The sequence below is a fragment of the Vombatus ursinus genome, unplaced genomic scaffold, assembly GCF_900497805.2.
Source record: "Vombatus ursinus unplaced genomic scaffold, bare-nosed wombat genome assembly UNPS02014818.1, whole genome shotgun sequence".
In the NCBI taxonomy this organism is placed as follows: Eukaryota; Metazoa; Chordata; class Mammalia; order Diprotodontia; family Vombatidae; genus Vombatus; species Vombatus ursinus.
The window spans coordinates 17,827,202-17,834,067 of NW_020954596.1; positions in this window are offsets into that span (position 1 = coordinate 17,827,202).

Sequence of the window (6,866 nt, forward strand, 5' to 3'; positions counted from 1 at the left end):
GGTCAGGATACTAGTCAGGCTTTACCAGCTGCGTAGCCTTAGGGAAGCCGTCGAACTTAGCTGTGCCTCAGTTTCCTCATCTGCAAAATGATCAGATGATCTCAAAAGTGACCTCCAGCTCTTATATTCTGTTTTCTATGTTCTAAGGTCTCCGTCAGGCTCACAATTCGAACTTCTTGCTCTATCGGTTAACCATAAATCACTCCCGCTCTCACATTCTAGGCTCTAAGGTTTTAATTCCTCTCCTATTTCCTACCCTCACTTCGAAACAGTTTGCCTGTCTTTGCCCAAGTCGGGATATTTCACCAGATCCCTCCCTGAGTTATAAGATTTCCTACATTTTATAAGCACAGCGGTTCACAAGGGCTGTATTGTTTGCTTCTGAGCTGATTTCCATTTGGCGTAATTATTGTATTCCCAGTGTTCTGCTAATCATTTGCTTTCAAGGACACGAGGTTTGTTTTTTTTTTTCTCCCCCCCTTTTGAAGACGGTGAAATACCCCAAATGGCTCAGATGAATATTAAAACAATCCCTCGCTCCTGTAATCTCCATCCTCTGGCTCCAGAGTTCGTTGGCAACGGTGGAGGGAGGAGGCTGGGGGAGCATCGGTGAGGAGGAGGGGCAGGTTCCTCCAAAGAACTTTGGGGACAAGGGAAACACATTACGGGTAGCTAATTTGAGAAAGAATACCAATAGTTTACCTTTCTATAGAGATTTTACTGGATAAGGAGGGCAAGAATTAGTATCATCGTTTGATAAACGAGGAAACTAAGTCGCGGAGGGGTGCTCGAGAAGCAGAGCAAAGATTCGAACCCACTTCTGCTGAAAGTGGCACCTTCGGAGCTTCTGGTCCGATCCTGTTGGCCCTGACCCTCCAAAAGTCCTTTGCGTTCTCCTGGCCGAAAAAAAGTTGGCTCTTTCACGAAGTCAGAATTCAGAGGAAGATTTCCATGTAACATAGCCAGGAATCATTTCAGTTTCAATGACTGTTACCCCGAAGTAGATGAAGAGGGGAGGGAAAGAAGGAAAGGGACACAGCGCCAGATCTTGTGTTTGTCCCCAAAACAAGACAAAGCTTCATCATTCTGCATGAGGGAATCTCCTGCTTCCCTGTGTTTAGAGAGAACTCTAGTATTTTAGAGACAAAAGTTGGATGGGACCCTAGAGATCAGCTGTTCAAAACCTTCCTTTCACAGAACATGAAGTTGAGACTGGAATAGGTTTGAAAATGACTTGCTCTAGGTCATAGATGTAGTAATAGGGAGAACCAGATTGACACCCCAATCTTATCAATGCAGTTCTCTTTCTACTATGGTGTAATACCTAGGAGTAGTCGGGACCCATATCCTAAAAGGAATTTTTGATTTACTCTTCTAAAAATGAAATCAGTCATGGCCAGTTGCAGACTCCATTCAGTGTCTACCAGGCTTTCCCGACTTCCTTAGAAACTGCTGGTAGGGTTTAAGCTGAGTTGATTGCTCTTCCTCGGTTAGAGTCCACCAGTTCCCCCAGAGGGAAGGACAGAGGGAATGACCTAGAGGTGATGGGATTTGAGCTTAGATATACCAAAGCAAGGCTCTTAGGATGTGGACCGAGGAATTGCTCATTGTTGGAATTTTCTCTTTGCATATGTGTTTTAATCTCGTTTCATTTTTCCCCAAAAGAGATATTTTGGTAAAGATTTAGGAGATTGGGGTCTCTTAAAGTTGTAGGTCAGCCACAGATGAAATCTGTGACCCTGGACAAGTGACTAATACCTTTCGTCCACCTTGGCCACTCATTTTCTCATAGGTTTGAGGGAATTGGAGTACATGAGATCTCAGGTTCTAACAGTCTGATTCTGTGGTTCACTCACAGACTTTCCAAGAAGTACAAGCCCAGACATAATTCAAACTACTCTTTGGCTTCCCCAGGTCTTTGGCATTGGCAACTTGGGTGTGTATAGGGTGGGCCTAGGGAAGGGAAGGAGTGACAAGACTGTTCCTCCCTTCCTGATGTCACTTTCCTACCCTACTGTTGGGTACAATCTTCCAGTTGGAAAATGTAGATTCCTGGCCCAGAGGCCATCACACCCTCCCAGAGATCATGAAAAAAATGTCCTAGTTGCTTTCATGGAAAGAGTTGGGAAGGGGTTATTGTTTAAGAGGCACAGGATTTAAATCATCTGGTCCAACCCCTGCATTTGATAGATGAGGAAACCCAGGCCCAAGAGGGGATATGATTTGTCCAAGGTCACACAGTAACTGGAAAAGCCTAGAAACAACTTTGTTGCTCACCCTGGGTCATACATTATAAATACAGCAAGGGGACTTACTTCCACACTTATCTAGATACAACATTATCTTTGGTGTGTAAAGAGGCACAGGGAGGTAGTCATGAATCTTGATAGAACCCAAAGACACTTACCAACCCCAAGGCTTAAGCCAAACAGAAGATATAGCAAATCAAAGATGTCTAGAGCTATAAGGAACTCAGATAATACAGTCCAACTCTATCATTTGACAGATGAAGAAAGAGGCCAGATTCAGTAGTGAAATTATTTGTTCAAGCTAAGTAGGCATTTCAGGTCACTCTTTTTTAAAACCTTGGACTTCAGACTTGGAGTCTGAAGACTTCAGCTGGAGAACTGGTTCCCACTTGACTTTGGACAAGTCACTCGTCCTGTCTGAAAAGCAGTTTCTTCCTCTGTAAAAGGAGGGTAATAATAACTGCTTCACTAATCTCACAATATTATTTTGAAGATCAAATGACATACACAGAGTACTTTGTTAAAGTAAAGGATTATCTTTGATCTGCTTTTCTCCTATTAATGGGTTGGAAAGAGCTAGGTCTCTGGCTGAGGTTGCCTTCATCAGCTGAGATGAAGAGAGAGAGAATGACAGAGAGCCAGAGAGAGAGAAAGAAAGAGAGAGAGAGAAAGGAGAGAGAGAGAGAAAGGAAGGAAGGAAAGAAAGAAAGAAAGAAAGAAAGTGAGAGAGAGAGAAAATAGTATAAGAGGAGAGAAAAGAGAGAGATTTCGATTCCTGGGTCAGGGCCTTCTTGCCAGAGAGTCAGAATGCATCTGGGAACCAGGCCCAGATATTGGAGGACTCCATATCTTAAGTGCAAGCCAAAAAAAAAAATTTTCACTTAAATCCCTCCAGAGTAAGCCTTGATCCTCCTATTCCCTAGCCATAGTTTCTGTCTCTAGGAAAAGAGGTTCAGTATTAATAAAAGAGCCAAATTTCCCTTTGAGTCCAGAGTTATGGGCTGGAGTCTTGGCTATACTATTTACTAGCTAACTTACTAGCTTGAACAAGTGTCTTCCCTCCTCCAGTCTTCAATTTCCTCCTCTGAACATTTAGGGAGTTGGCCTAGGTGAGTTCTCTGGTCCCTTCCAGCTCTAAAATTTTATGATTTTGTAAACTAACCCCACCATCCCAGCTATGGGATGGAGTGTGTCTGGCGGAAGCAGCTAGGGAGGTTAGGTAGAAAGATCGTGGGACAGAAAACCCTTAGCTTCCAGAAAGAAAAAGGTGGGAATTTAATGGCTTGGCCTCAAAGCAAGGTGTAAAGGGTCCAGGGAACAGGACTCACATTTATACGGGCTGCCTAGTTATAGAGTACTTTATATCCCCTTAAAGCCTCACATAGCTGGCCCTGTAAGGAAGGCAGTGCAAATACCATTAACTCAATTTCACCAAGAGGAAATTAGTTCAGAGAGGTCAAGGGCCCTCCCCAAAGTCACACAGCTAACAAGTGAGGAATCCAAGTCTCCAACTCAGGTCTTCTAACCTCAAGATTCCATGATTAGAACTTTTGAATCTCCTATGATCTGAAGATTTCTCCTAGCTCTACTCTTCCCTTCTCCGAGAGGCACAACAGAGGAGATATCCTGTTCCAGGGGGTAAAAAGTTAGGGAAAATTCATAGGTTGGAAATTCAAGGTCAAGAGCCATACAGCTAGGAATCCCTCTGACCCCAGCCCTTTCACTGACCTTTCTCTCCCCACAGGAATGTATTCCTGGGCAGTGGCTTCTGAGGCCCTGTCCCTTCTGCTGCTGCTGTTGCTGCTGCCACACTTCTGGCTGTCCCCTCCATCCTGGACCAGTCCCTGGCTATCTCAGCTGCTCAAATCCAAATCAGGCCCTTTGAATCTAGTTTAACTCAGCTCCGATGGCTCTGTACCTACCCTGAGCCTATCTGATCAAAAGCACCGGCCACTTGGAGTAGCCCAATTAAGTGAAAGTGTATCCTAGATACATTGGCCACTGCCTTTGCTGGAGGAGAAATGGAAGGAGCTCCCTGTCGGTTTGCTTTTCCTGTTCAGACACACTTGTTTAAACAGACCCCACAAGGCTTTGGGTAACCTTACCCTCACCAGGTTCAGAAAGCAATCACCTTGAAAACCCCTGAGCTGTGGGCTCACCAGGTGGGCAGGCTGACATTCAGATGTTCTGTGGGGAGAATGGGAACAGAGAAGAGAGAAGGGGGAGGGGAGAGGGGCTAAGGCAGGGATGGGTAATGAAAGCTAACAAGAACCCTGAGCTGAGTAAATCATGTTCACTCAGCATTGTCAAGCTAAGAGAATTCACCATCCTGACCAATCTTCTCTTGTTCAGATAGCTTAAACTGAGAGTTTCCAGCCCATAGATTACTGTTATGAAAAGAAAACATGCCCTTTTTTTCTTCTGTCCCTGCTGCCCATTTTTGAATTATGGGAGTATAGAATTTTAGCCCTTTGTAACTATAAACCAGGAGCAGCTAGGTGGTGAAGTGGATAAAGCATCAGGCCTGAAGTGAGGAAGGCTCATCTTCAAATCCAGCCTCAGATACTTAGCAGCTGTGTGACCCTGGGCAAGTCACTTAACTCTGTCTGCCTCAGTTTCTTAATCTGTAAAAGGAGCTGAAGAAGGAAATGGCAAACCGCTACAGTATCTTTGCCAAGAAAACTCCAAATGAGCTTGCAAAAGGTTGTCTAGGGCTGAAAAAACAACTAAACAACAACAGCCATAAAGTATTATACAATTGAAAGTTATTTTTTTGTTATCACCATCACCCACTACAAAAGAAAGGATTTTAGAGATTATTTGATTGATTAAATCAATTCAATCATTTAAATATATTTAATTACTCTAATACATTTCATTGATTTGATTGATTTCATTTTGCTAAAATGAAACTATAGCTCAAATTGGCGCTGATACCTTGTCTAAGATCACATAAATAGTTCTTGGTAAAAGTAGAAAACAGATCTCCTAAGTCCTTGGACAGTGCTCTTACAACAATTTCATAGCTAAATGCCAAATGAAAAAAGATGATGTCTCCTTGGTTATTCTCTTTGATGCTACTCTTTTTTCTCTTCTTCCCCTTCCTTCTCCTTGAATATCTTCTTTTTTGTTGTTTGTTGTTTGTTTTTGTTTTTGTTTTTTTTTGCTAGACAATGGGGCAAAATGACTTGCCCAAGGTCACACAGCTAGTAAATGTCAAGTGTCTGAGGCCAGATTTGAACTCAGGTCTTCCTGACTCTAGGATGGGTACTCTCTCCACTGCACCACCTAGCTGCCCCTTGAATATCTTTTATTCCTCCATTTTTTTCAGAGTGTTTCCTTCAACACCTGTTTCCCAGCCTAGCCTTTTCCCTTAGACATCAGTGGTACCATATAATGTTCTGGTAGGAGCTAATTCATCGAGTATTTATTGAAGGTCTACTGCAAGCTTGGCTGAAACAGACTGAGGTTAATGGGTGGGGGGAAGCATTTTCGATTTTTCTTTTCCTTTTAATATTTAGCATTTTTTTTTGGTGAGGCAATTGGGGTTAAGTGACTGGCCTAGGGTCACATAGCTAGTAAGTGTCAAGTGTCTGGCCTGAGACCAGATTTGCTGGAGCTCTATCCACTGCACCACCTAGCTGCCCCAATATTTAGCATTTTTAAAAAATAAGTTTTATTGATGCCTTTCATTTTTGCATCAGTCACCCTTGACTACACTGTCCCAGCTCTTGGGAATTGAGCCTTTCTTTGTTACTAAGAAAACCAAGTGAACATAAGCACCCTGAATGGTGACCAATAGGAGGGGGCAATGGATCTTATGTCACTTAGTGACCTTGGCAGATCACTTAACCTCTGTGGGCCTGAGTTTCTTCATCTTAAAAAATGAGGGAATTGGACTAGATGACTTCTAAGGTCATTTTCTGGTTCTAAATCCTTGAGCAGATTAATTCCAATTACGGCTTGAATGACTGATAACTCCAACCTTACTCCTCTAGAATTGTTTGTACCTTAACAGGGGAATCTGTTAACTCAAGTAAGGCTCCTATTGCTGTCATTTTAGGCACCGTCACAAGGTGAAAGGAAAAACTTCAGGCAGCATTGGGAAGAGAATGAGGAAGTCACATTATCAAGACTCCTTTGTCCTTGGCTTCTTTGCCCTCTCTTTTTCTTAGAAATTTGCATCTCTTCTGGAGCTCAGAGTTGGCATTAGATAAAGATGGTTGGTTGCATTACATTTTTCACACAGACATTTTGGAGCTCCCAATCTAAGGACTGGTGCCTAAGGAGGCACCATCCCCAGGGCACTTGGAGCTACCCCACAAACCATATTTTCCCAGCAATAATAGTTATTAAAGCCTTTAGGCCTCAAGGGCTCATTATCCTTCCCTGTGTTTACTGCCTAGAGGAGCTACAGACAGCTCAGAAGAAAAACAAAGACCAGCAGAACTCTACTCAAAGGGGTGGATGGGATATTTTTAACCAGGTCTCATTGCACAAGAAACTCAAAGTCCAAAAATTTCTTTTGACCCAAGGGTTTGAGCAGCTCTATGAAAATAGATCCATGTCTATGTTTTCCTGGATTGTCAGGACTCCTGAGAGAAGGCAGAATAGATG